Below are 12,500 nucleotides of genomic sequence, written 5' to 3'. Positions count from 1 at the left end.
GTGGCGGGCACAATTCCCCAAACACCGGTCCGATAATACGCGCGCATATCCCCAAACACCGGCCCGATAATACGCGCACAATTCCCCAAACACCGGCGCGGATTTCAGCCACTAGTGGCGGGCACAAGTCCCCAAACACTAGCCAAGTTCTCAGCCACTAGTGGCGGGCACGATTCCCCAAACACCGGTCCGATAATACGCGCGCATATCCCCAAACACCGGCCCGATAATACGCGCACAATTCCCCAAACACCGGCGCGGATTTCAGCCACTATTGGCGGGCACAAGTCCCCCAACACTAGCCCGGGATTCAGCCACTAGTGGCGGGCACGATTCCCCAAACACCGGTCCGATAATACGCGCGCATATCCCCAAACACCGGCCCGATAATACGCGCACAATTCCCCAAACACCGGCCCGGATTTCAGCCACTAGTGGCGGGCACAAGTCCCCAAACACTAGCCAAGTTCTCAGCCACTAGTGGCGGGCACAATTCCCCAAACACCGGTCCGATAATACGCGCGCATATCCCCAAACACCGGCCCGATAATACGCGCACAATTCCCCAAACACCGGCGCGGATTTCAGCCACTATTGGCGGGCACAAGTCCCCCAACACTAGCCCGGGATTCAGCCACTATTGGCGGGCACAAGTCCCCCAACACTAGCCCGGGATTCAGCCACTAGTGGCGGGCACGATTCCCCAAACACCGGTCCGATAATACGCGCGCATATCCCCAAACACCGGCCCGATAAAACGCGCACAATTCCCCAAACACCGGCCCGGATTTCAGCCACTAGTGGCGGGCACAAGTCCCCAAACACTAGCCAAGTTCTCAGCCACTAGTGGCGGGCACAATTCCCCAAACACCGGTCCGATAATACGCGCGCATATCCCCAAACACCGGCCCGATAATACGCGCACAATTCCCCAAACACCGGCGCGGATTTCAGCCACTAGTGGCGGGCACAAGTCCCCAAACACTAGCCAAGTTCTCAGCCACTAGTGGCGGGCACGATTCCCCAAACACCGGTCCGATAATACGCGCGCATATCCCCAAACACCGGCCCGATAATACGCGCACAATTCCCCAAACACCGGCGCGGATTTCAGCCACTATTGGCGGGCACAAGTCCCTCAACACTAGCCCGGATTTCAGCCACTATTGGAGGGCACAAGTCCCCCAACACTAGCCCAGTTCTCAGCCACTAGTGGCGGGCACAATTCCCCAAACACCGGTCCGATAATACGCGCGCATATCCCCAAACACCGGCCCGATAATACGCGCACAATTCCCCAAACACCGGCGCGGATTTCAGCCACTATTGGCGGGCACAAGTCCCCCAACACTAGCCCGGGATTCAGCCACTAGTGGCGGGCACGATTCCCCAAACACCGGTCCGATAATACGCGCGCATATCCCCAAACACCGGCCCGATAATACGCGCACAATTCCCCAAACACCGGCGCGGATTTCAGCCACTATTGGCGGGCACAAGTCCCCCAACACTAGCCCGGGATTCAGCCACTAGTGGCGGGCACGATTCCCCAAACACCGGTCCGATAATACGCGCGCATATCCCCAAACACCGGCCCGATAATACGCGCGCATATCCCCAAACACCGGCCCGATAATACGCGCACAATTCCCCAAACACCGGCGCGGATTTCAGCCACTATTGGCGGGCACAAGTCCCCCAACACTAGCCCGGGATTCAGCCACTAGTGGCGGGCACGATTCCCCAAACACCGGTCCGATAATACGCGCGCATATCCCCAAACACCGGCCCGATAATACGCGCACAATTCCCCAAACACCGGCGCGGATTTCAGCCACTATTGGCGGGCACAAGTCCCCCAACACTAGCCCGGGATTCAGCCACTAGTGGCGGGCACGATTCCCCAAACACCGGCCCGATAATACGCGCACAATTCCCCAAACACCGGCGCGGATTTCAGCCACTAGTGGCGGGCACAAGTCCCCCAACACTAGCCAAGTTCTCAGCCACTATTGGCGGGCACAAGTCCCCCAACACTAGCCCGGGATTCAGCCACTAGTGGCGGGCACGATTCCCCAAACACCGGTCCGATAATACGCGCGCATATCCCCAAACACCGGCCCGATAATACGCGCACAATTCCCCAAACACCGGCCCGGATTTCAGCCACTAGTGGCGGGCACAAGTCCCCAAACACTAGCCAAGTTCTCAGCCACTAGTGGCGGGCACAATTCCCCAAACACCGGTCCGATAATACGCGCGCATATCCCCAAACACCGGCCCGATAATACGCGCACAATTCCCCAAACACCGGCGCGGATTTCAGCCACTATTGGCGGGCACAAGTCCCCCAACACTAGCCCGGGATTCAGCCACTAGTGGCGGGCACGATTCCCCAAACACCGGTCCGATAATACGCGCGCATATCCCCAAACACCGGCCCGATAATACGCGCACAATTCCCCAAACACCGGCGCGGATTTCAGCCACTATTGGCGGGCACAAGTCCCCCAACACTAGCCCGGGATTCAGCCACTAGTGGCGGGCACGATTCCCCAAACACCGGTCCGATAATACGCGCGCATATCCCCAAACACCGGCCCGATAATACGCGCGCATATCCCCAAACACCGGCCCGATAATACGCGCACAATTCCCCAAACACCGGCCCGGATTTCAGCCACTAGTGGCGGGCACAAGTCCCCCAACACTAGCCCAGTTCTCAGCCACTAGTGGCGGGCACAATTCCCCAAACACCGGTCCGATAATACGCGCGCATATCCCCAAACACCGGCCCGATAATACGCGCACAATTCCCCAAACACCGGCGCGGATTTCAGCCACTATTGGCGGGCACAAGTCCCCCAACACTAGCCCGGGATTCAGCCACTAGTGGCGGGCACGATTCCCCAAACACCGGTCCGATAATACGCGCGCATATCCCCAAACACCGGCCCGATAATACGCGCACAATTCCCCAAACACCGGCGCGGATTTCAGCCACTAGTGGCGGGCACAAGTCCCCCAACACTAGCCCGGGATTCAGCCACTAGTGGCGGGCACAATTCCCCAAACACCGGTCCGATAATACGCGCGCATATCCCCAAACACCGGCCCGATAATACGCGCACAATTCCCCAAACACCGGCGCGGATTTCAGCCACTATTGGCGGGCACAAGTCCCCCAACACTAGCCCGGGATTCAGCCACTAGTGGCGGGCACGATTCCCCAAACACCGGTCCGATAATACGCGCGCATATCCCCAAACACCGGCCCGATAATACGCGCACAATTCCCCAAACACCGGCGCGGATTTCAGCCACTATTGGCGGGCACAAGTCCCCCAACACTAGCCCGGGATTCAGCCACTAGTGGCGGGCACGATTCCCCAAACACCGGTCCGATAATACGCGCGCATATCCCCAAACACCGGCCCGATAATACGCGCGCATATCCCCAAACACCGGCCCGATAATACGCGCACAATTCCCCAAACACCGGCCCGGATTTCAGCCACTAGTGGCGGGCACAAGTCCCCCAACACTAGCCCAGTTCTCAGCCACTAGTGGCGGGCACAATTCCCCAAACACCGGTCCGATAATACGCGCGCATATCCCCAAACACCGGCCCGATAATACGCGCACAATTCCCCAAACACCGGCGCGGATTTCAGCCACTATTGGCGGGCACAAGTCCCCCAACACTAGCCCGGGATTCAGCCACTAGTGGCGGGCACGATTCCCCAAACACCGGTCCGATAATACGCGCGCATATCCCCAAACACCGGCCCGATAATACGCGCACAATTCCCCAAACACCGGCGCGGATTTCAGCCACTATTGGCGGGCACAAGTCCCCCAACACTAGCCCGGGATTCAGCCACTAGTGGCGGGCACGATTCCCCAAACACCGGCCCGATAATACGCGCACAATTCCCCAAACACCGGCGCGGATTTCAGCCACTAGTGGCGGGCACAAGTCCCCCAACACTAGCCAAGTTCTCAGCCACTATTGGCGGGCACAAGTCCCCCAACACTAGCCCGGGATTCAGCCACTAGTGGCGGGCACGATTCCCCAAACACCGGTCCGATAATACGCGCGCATATCCCCAAACACCGGCCCGATAATACGCGCACAATTCCCCAAACACCGGCCCGGATTTCAGCCACTAGTGGCGGGCACAAGTCCCCAAACACTAGCCAAGTTCTCAGCCACTAGTGGCGGGCACAAATCCCCAAACACCGGTCCGATAATACGCGCGCATATCCCCAAACACCGGCCCGATAATACGCGCACAATTCCCCAAACACCGGCGCGGATTTCAGCCACTATTGGCGGGCACAAGTCCCCCAACACTAGCCCGGGATTCAGCCACTAGTGGCGGGCACGATTCCCCAAACACCGGTCCGATAATACGCGCGCATATCCCCAAACACCGGCCCGATAATACGCGCACAATTCCCCAAACACCGGCCCGGATTTCAGCCACTAGTGGCGGGCACAAGTCCCCAAACACTAGCCAAGTTCTCAACCTTCAGCTGAGTATATGGCCTCCGAAAGGCCCATACATTCAGACGGGTCCATGTATTTTCAGCGACAGCCGCAGTACCGCCAAAATCCATGCAGCGGCGCTGGATTTATGGCCTCCGAAAGGCCCATTCATTCAGACGGGTCCATGTATTTTCAGCGACAGCCGCAGTACCGCCAAAATCCATGCAGAGGCGCTGAGTTTATGGCCTCCGAAAGGCCCATTCATTCAGACGGGTCCATGTATTTTCAGCGACAGCAGCAGTACCGCCAAAATCCATGCAGCGGCGCTGTATTTATGGCCTCCGAAAGGCCCATTCATTACCAACGGGGCTGCAGTAGCATCCCGCGGCCACGCAGGGGCAGATATTGTGAGGGAATTACATGGTAGTGGACGGAGCGCCCATGCATTTCCAATGGGAGTGCAGTACCTCAAAAATCCGCTCCAAGCCACCGAACTTGAGGGCCCGACGTTCCCTCAACACTAGCCCAGTGCAATCGACATTTCGTTCTGTGTACATTGTTACACAGAATGACAATACAAGGGAATTATTATTATTATTATTATTATTATTATGTATTCAGCCACTAGTGGCGGGCACAATACCCCAAACACTGGCCCGGCGCTGGCTGAGTTTATGGCCTCCGAAAGGCCCATACATTCAGACGGGTCCATGTATTTTCAGTTTTCCGTAGCAGGTGTGATTGTTTGTTTAATTAGGTAGTTTGTGTTGGTGACGGTGTTCCTAACTGTGGTGGCTTGTTTGTAGAATGTGGGGCCCTGCGTTTGTGTTATGTTGATTTCTGGTAATTTACTTTTTACTAAGTAGTCTTTCAGGTTTTTGTTTCTTTTAAAGGCTGAGATGATTTTGTAATCTTGGATTATGCTTGTGTTCTGTAGTGTCTGATTTATATTTTGTCCATTCATTCAGACGGGTCCATGTATTTTCAGCGACAGCCGCAGTACCGCCAAAATCCATGCAGCGGCGCTGAGTTTATGGCCTCCGAAAGGCCCATTCATTCAGACGGGTCCATGTATTTTCAGCGACAGCCGCAGTACCGCCAAAATCCATGCAGCGGCGCTGGGTTTATGGAATCCGAAAGGCCCATTCATTCAGACGGGTCCATGTATTTTCAACGACAGCCGCAGTACCGCCAAAATCCATGCAGCGGCGCTGGATTTATGGCCTCCGAAAGGCCCATTCATTCAGACGGGTCCATGTATTTTCAGCGACAGCCGCAGTACCGCCAAAATCCATGCAGAGGCGCTGAGTTTATGGCCTCCGAAAGGCCCATTCATTCAGACGGGTCCATGTATTTTCAGCGACAGCAGCAGTACCGCCAAAATCCATGCAGCGGCGCTGTATTTATGGCCTCCGAAAGGCCCATTCATTACCAACGGGGCTGCAGTAGCATCCCGCGGCCACGCAGGGGCAGATATTGTGAGGGAATTACATGGTAGTGGACGGAGCGCCCATGCATTTCCAATGGGAGTGCAGTACCTCAAAAATCCGCTCCAAGCCACCGAACTTGAGGGCCCGACGTTCCCTCAACACTAGCCCAGTGCAATCGACATTTCGTTCTGTGTACATTGTTACACAGAATGACAATACAAGGGAATTATTATTATTATTATTATTATTATTATGTATTCAGCCACTAGTGGCGGGCACAATACCCCAAACACTGGCCCGGCGCTGGCTGAGTTTATGGCCTCCGAAAGGCCCATACATTCAGACGGGTCCATGTATTTTCAGTTTTCCGTAGCAGGTGTGATTGTTTGTTTAATTAGGTAGTTTGTGTTGGTGACGGTGTTCCTAACTGTGGTGGCTTGTTTGTAGAATGTGGGGCCCTGCGTTTGTGTTATGTTGATTTCTGGTAATTTACTTTTTACTAAGTAGTCTTTCAGGTTTTTGTTTCTTTTAAAGGCTGAGATGATTTTGTAATCTTGGATTATGCTTGTGTTCTGTAGTGTCTGATTTATATTTTGTCCATTCATTCAGACGGGTCCATGTATTTTCAGCGACAGCCGCAGTACCGCCAAAATCCATGCAGCGGCGCTGAATTTATGGCCTCCGAAAGGCCCATTCATTCAGACGGGTCCATGTATTTTCAGCGACAGCCGCAGTACCGCCAAAATCCATGCAGAGGCGCTGAGTTTATGGCCTCCGAAAGGCCCATTCATTCAGACGGGTCCATGTATTTTCAGCGACAGCAGCAGTACCGCCAAAATCCATGCAGCGGCGCTGTATTTATGGCCTCCGAAAGGCCCATTCATTACCAACGGGGCTGCAGTAGCATCCCGCGGCCACGCAGGGGCAGATATTGTGAGGGAATTACATGGTAGTGGACGGAGCGCCCATGCATTTCCAATGGGAGTGCAGTACCTCAAAAATCCGCTCCAAGCCACCGAACTTGAGGGCCCGACGTTCCCTCAACACTAGCCCAGTGCAATCGACATTTCGTTCTGTGTACATTGTTACACAGAATGACAATACAAGGGAATTATTATTATTATTATTATTATTATGTATTCAGCCACTAGTGGCGGGCACAATACCCCAAACACTGGCCCGGCGCTGGCTGAGTTTATGGCCTCTGAAAGGCCCATACATTCAGACGGGTCCATGTATTTTCAGTTTTCCGTAGCAGGTGTGATTGTTTGTTTAATTAGGTAGTTTGTGTTGGTGACGGTGTTCCTAACTGTGGTGGCTTGTTTGTAGAATGTGGGGCCCTGCGTTTGTGTTATGTTGATTTCTGGTAATTTACTTTTTACTAAGTAGTCTTTCAGGTTTTTGTTTCTTTTAAAGGCTGAGATGATTTTGTAATCTTGGATTATGCTTGTGTTCTGTAGTGTCTGATTTATATTTTGTCCATTCATTCAGACGGGTCCATGTATTTTCAGCGACAGCCGCAGTACCGCCAAAATCCATGCAGCGGCGCTGGATTTATGGCCTCCGAAAGGCCCATTCATTCAGACGGGTCCATGTATTTTCAGCGACAGCCGCAGTACCGCCAAAATCCATGCAGAGGCGCTGAGTTTATGGCCTCCGAAAGGCCCATTCATTCAGACGGGTCCATGTATTTTCAGCGACAGCAGCAGTACCGCCAAAATCCATGCAGCGGCGCTGTATTTATGGCCTCCGAAAGGCCCATTCATTACCAACGGGGCTGCAGTAGCATCCCGCGGCCACGCAGGGGCAGATATTGTGAGGGAATTACATGGTAGTGGACGGAGCGCCCATGCATTTCCAATGGGAGTGCAGTACCTCAAAAATCCGCTCCAAGCCACCGAACTTGAGGGCCCGACGTTCCCTCAACACTAGCCCAGTGCAATCGACATTTCGTTCTGTGTACATTGTTACACAGAATGACAATACAAGGGAATTATTATTATTATTATTATTATTATGTATTCAGCCACTAGTGGCGGGCACAATACCCCAAACACTGGCCCGGCGCTGGCTGAGTTTATGGCCTCTGAAAGGCCCATACATTCAGACGGGTCCATGTATTTTCAGTTTTCCGTAGCAGGTGTGATTGTTTGTTTAATTAGGTAGTTTGTGTTGGTGACGGTGTTCCTAACTGTGGTGGCTTGTTTGTAGAATGTGGGGCCCTGCGTTTGTGTTATGTTGATTTCTGGTAATTTACTTTTTACTAAGTAGTCTTTCAGGTTTTTGTTTCTTTTAAAGGCTGAGATGATTTTGTAATCTTGGATTATGCTTGTGTTCTGTAGTGTCTGATTTATATTTTGTCCATTCATTCAGACGGGTCCATGTATTTTCAGCGACAGCCGCAGTACCGCCAAAATCCATGCAGCGGCGCTGGATTTATGGCCTCCGAAAGGCCCATTCATTCAGACGGGTCCATGTATTTTCAGCGACAGCCGCAGTACCGCCAAAATCCATGCAGAGGCGCTGAGTTTATGGCCTCCGAAAGGCCCATTCATTCAGACGGGTCCATGTATTTTCAGCGACAGCAGCAGTACCGCCAAAATCCATGCAGCGGCGCTGTATTTATGGCCTCCGAAAGGCCCATTCATTACCAACGGGGCTGCAGTAGCATCCCGCGGCCACGCAGGGGCAGATATTGTGAGGGAATTACATGGTAGTGGACGGAGCGCCCATGCATTTCCAATGGGAGTGCAGTACCTCAAAAATCCGCTAGAGGGCCCCGAACTTGAGGGCCCGGCGTTCCCTCAAGTGCCGATTTTATACCCCCTTCTCCAGCCGACAGCCAGAATTATATTAGGGACTCGCAATTTTGAGAGGTGAGCACCAGGGCTAATCAGCGGCCACCCGTGACCATTGAGTCCGACAGAGCAGAGGCTAGGGGCGGCCTCGCATCTCGCAATTACCGAGGGAAGATGCCGGTTCTCGAAAAATTTCTAAGTTTTTCAAATTTTAAAGTATTGAAGTATTTAGGGCGCTTCCCGCGGCCCTGGCTTTTGCATGTACCCCTCTAAGCTCCGGTTCTCGAAAAATGTCTAAGTTTTTCAAACTTTAAAGTATTGAAGCCGGACTTCCGCGGAGGCTGACAGGGGGCCTCCATCGAAGCACCCTTCACCCCCGGGTGAGCCGGCGTCGGCCCACGGGCCTGCCGGTTCCCCAACTGAGCGATTGGCACACGAGACCCGCCTCGGAGGGCCCACGTCGGCCGGCGCAAGCCGGTGTTCGGGCGTGCGGCTCCTCCGGCTTTGCGGGTCAAGCTCCAGCGCCGAGGATACTAGGCAAACGTTGGGCCCCCCCGAGCCGAGTGGATACCCGCCTCAGAAAGAGCTGGGGCGGTACGTACGGACGGCCTCACTAAGAGGGAACGGAAGCTACTAAAGCACACGTATAACTGTCCGATGTGCGAACGAAAGTGAGGCCGGACGAATCCGATACGAGTTACGAGTGAGGCGGGATCCACGGCTGGCACTCGCGGGGCCCTCTTGCGAAACCATGCCTCGGCGTGAACCTTTTGGCGGCAGAACCAAGACGAACCGAGGTCGAGCTTCCGTCTCGAGCCACACCCAGACGTCCGACCGTCGCGGAGCCCGACGCCACGCGTGCTAGGGCTCCGCGCGAAACATCGTTTCACGACACCCGCTCGTCAGCCCGTCCGAACGTATACGAGTGTCGCGCGGCCCCCCGGGCCCGGCTGTAGCCACAGCCTCGTCCCGGACCAGGGCCGCACCGCCACCAGCAGCGCCCCCCCGGCGGCAGACGCACTCTGGTTGATCCTGCCAGTAGCATATGCTTGTTTTCAAGATTAAGCCATGCATGTCTAAGTACGAATGGCCAGTACAGTGAAACTGCGAACGGCTCATTAAATCAGTTATGGTTCCTTTGATCGCTCCACCGTTACTTGGATAACTGTGGCAAATCCAGAGCTAATACATGCAAACGAGCGCCGACTCGCGGGCGGGGCTCCGGCCTCGCCCCGGGGACGCGTGCATTTATCAGACACAAAAACCCACGCGGTGTCCGGCGGGCGGGGGCTCAGCCGTCGCGCGCGTCCCCCGCGTCCGGCCTCCGCCTCTCCGGGCGGGGGCGTAAGCGGCGCGGGCGGCTCCGCGCGCGCCGGTCCTCGTTCCGCCGGCCCGGCCCCCCCTTTGTGTTGACTCAGGATAACCTCGTGCCGATCGCTCGCCCACCCGAGGCGGCGACGACTCATTCGAATGTCTGCCCTATCAACTTTCGATGGTAGACTCTGCGCCTACCATGGTGACCACGGGTAACGGGGAATCAGGGTTCGATTCCGGAGAGGGAGCATGAGAAACGGCTACCACATCCAAGGAAGGCAGCAGGCGCGCAAATTACCCACTCCCGACACGGGGAGGTAGTGACGAAAAATAACAATACGGGACTCGTTCGAGTCTCCGTAATTGGAATGAGCCGAACACAAACCCATCGGCCAGCATCCATTGGAGGGCAAGTCTGGTGCCAGCAGCCGCGGTAATTCCAGCTCCAATAGCGTATTTTAAAGTTGCTGCAGTTAAAAAGCTCCTAGTTGGACCCCGGGACGCGAGCTGACGGTCCGCCGCGAGGCGTGCATCCGTCTGTCCCAGCCCCTGCCTCTCGGCAAAAGCCCCCGTGATGCCCTTCGCTGGGTGTCACTCGCGGGGCCCGAAGCGTTTACTTTGAGGAAATTAGAGTGTTCAAAGCAGGCCACACGGCCGCCCCTGCATATCGCAGCTGGGAATAATGGAATAGGACTCCGGTTCTATTTTGTGGGTTGTCATGAACTGGGGCCATGATTAAGAGGGACGGCCGGGGGCATTCGTACTGCGCCGCTAGAGGTGAAATTCTTGGACCGGCGCAAGACGGACGAGAGCGAAAGCATTTGCCAAGAATGTTTTCATTAATCAAGAACGAAAGTCGGAGGTTCGAAGACGATCAGATACCGTCCTAGTTCCGACCATAAACGATGCCGACTCGCGATCCGGCGGCGTTATTCCCATGACCCGCCGAGCAGCACCCGGGAAACCGACCAAGTGTCTGGGTTCCGGGGGGAGTATTGTTGCAAAGCTGAAACTTAAAGGAATTGACGGAAGGGCACCACCAGGAGTGGAGCATGCGGCTTAATTTGACTCAACACGGGAAACCTCACCCGGCCCGGACACGGAAAGGATTGACAGATTGAAGGCTCTTTCTCGATACCGTGGGTGGTGGTGCATGGCCGTTCGTAGTTGGTGGAGCGATTTGTCTGGTTAATTCCGATAACGAACGAGACTCAAACATACTAAATAGTACCGCGGCCCCCCGCGCGGTCGGCGGCAGAAAACTTCTTAGAGGGACAAGTGGCTCTCAGCCACACGAGAATGAGCAATAACAGGTCTGTGATGCCCTTAGATGTCCGGGGCTGCACGCGCGCCACACTGAGCGTGTAAGCGCGTCGTCTATCCCCGCGCCGGCAGGCGCGGGTAATCCTATGAACCCCGCTCGTGACAGGGCCTGGGGATTGCAATTATTTCCCACCAACGAGGAATTCCCAGTAAGCGCGGGTCATTAGCCTGCGTTGATTAAGTCCCTGCCCTTTGTACACACCGCCCGTCGCTACTACCGATCGGATGGCTTAGTGAGGTCCTCGGATAGTCCCCGCCGGGGCCGGCCCCGGCTCCGGCGGTGTGCCAGAAGACGGTCGAACTTGACTATCTAGAGGAAGTAAAAGTCGTAACAAGGTTTCTGTAGGTGAACCTGCAGAAGGATCATTAACGTACGAGCGGCAGCAGATCCGCCTCGGTACACCCCCGACGAGCCAGACGCCGAGGGCGGCGGGTCGTCGCAGGCGGAGGAAGAGGGTAGACCGGGACGGGACGGGACGGGGGGCGCGGCGCGGGTCACTCCCGGGCCGCGCGTCGGAGCGAGTTCGGCGGGCGCCACGCGGCGCGGCGCGACGCGAGAAAAGGCGGCGGGCGATGTCGCGCTACCTCCGTGCGAGCGGGGTAGCGCGCTCGTCCGACGACCCCAGTAGCGCGGCGCGGCGCGACGACAGGCGACCGCCAGCGACGGGCGAAAGGCGGCGGCCGTGCGCGGGACCCCCGTAACCGGGGAATCCCCCTCTGCCGACGACCCTAGCTCGGCGCGGTTCTCGCGCTTCCGGCGCGCGCTTCCGGGGCGGCACTCGCCTCGACGACCTCCCGTCCTTTAAAGGTAACGGTTCGGGCCGGCGCCCCGGCGTCCGTCCGCCCGTCGGTGTCGCGTGTCCGTGCGGCGCGGGGCTGCTCTCGGCGAGGGTCGCCGAGCAAGCGGATCCCCGCACGGATCACAACGGCCGTATGGCGGCGGCGTCGGGACGCCCGCCCGAGACGAAGGTTCAGGGCGACGAAACGGTGCTCCCACCGGCTACCTTTTTCCCCGGCCAAACGCGTCCGTCGGCCGGAGCCCTCGAGGGGCCGCGTAGCGCGCGCGTGGGCCGGCCCCCGGACACCGGAGTCCCTCCCGGGGCTCCGGACACCGGGGGTTCGGTTCCGCGCGGTCCGCCGCGG

General features: G+C 56.4%; 1 non-coding gene across 1 annotated transcript; it reads left to right on the top strand.

Moving 5' to 3' along the window:
* Positions 1–9,739: 9,739 nt before the first annotated feature.
* On the top strand, positions 9,740–11,726 carry LOC148345368 (18S ribosomal RNA). Its single transcript, XR_015848632.1, has one exon. It is a non-coding gene; the product is annotated as an 18S ribosomal RNA (ribosomal RNA).
* Positions 11,727–12,500: the final 774 nt, after the last annotated feature.

Source organism: Urocampus carinirostris, unplaced genomic scaffold, assembly GCF_059441175.1.
Source record: "Urocampus carinirostris isolate Australia breed hairy pipefish unplaced genomic scaffold, RoL_Ucar_1.0 HiC_scaffold_51, whole genome shotgun sequence".
NCBI lineage: Eukaryota > Metazoa > Chordata > Actinopteri > Syngnathiformes > Syngnathidae > Urocampus > Urocampus carinirostris.
The sequence above is the reverse complement of the archived record's forward strand: the minus strand, read 5'-3'. Positions and strand labels throughout refer to the sequence as shown.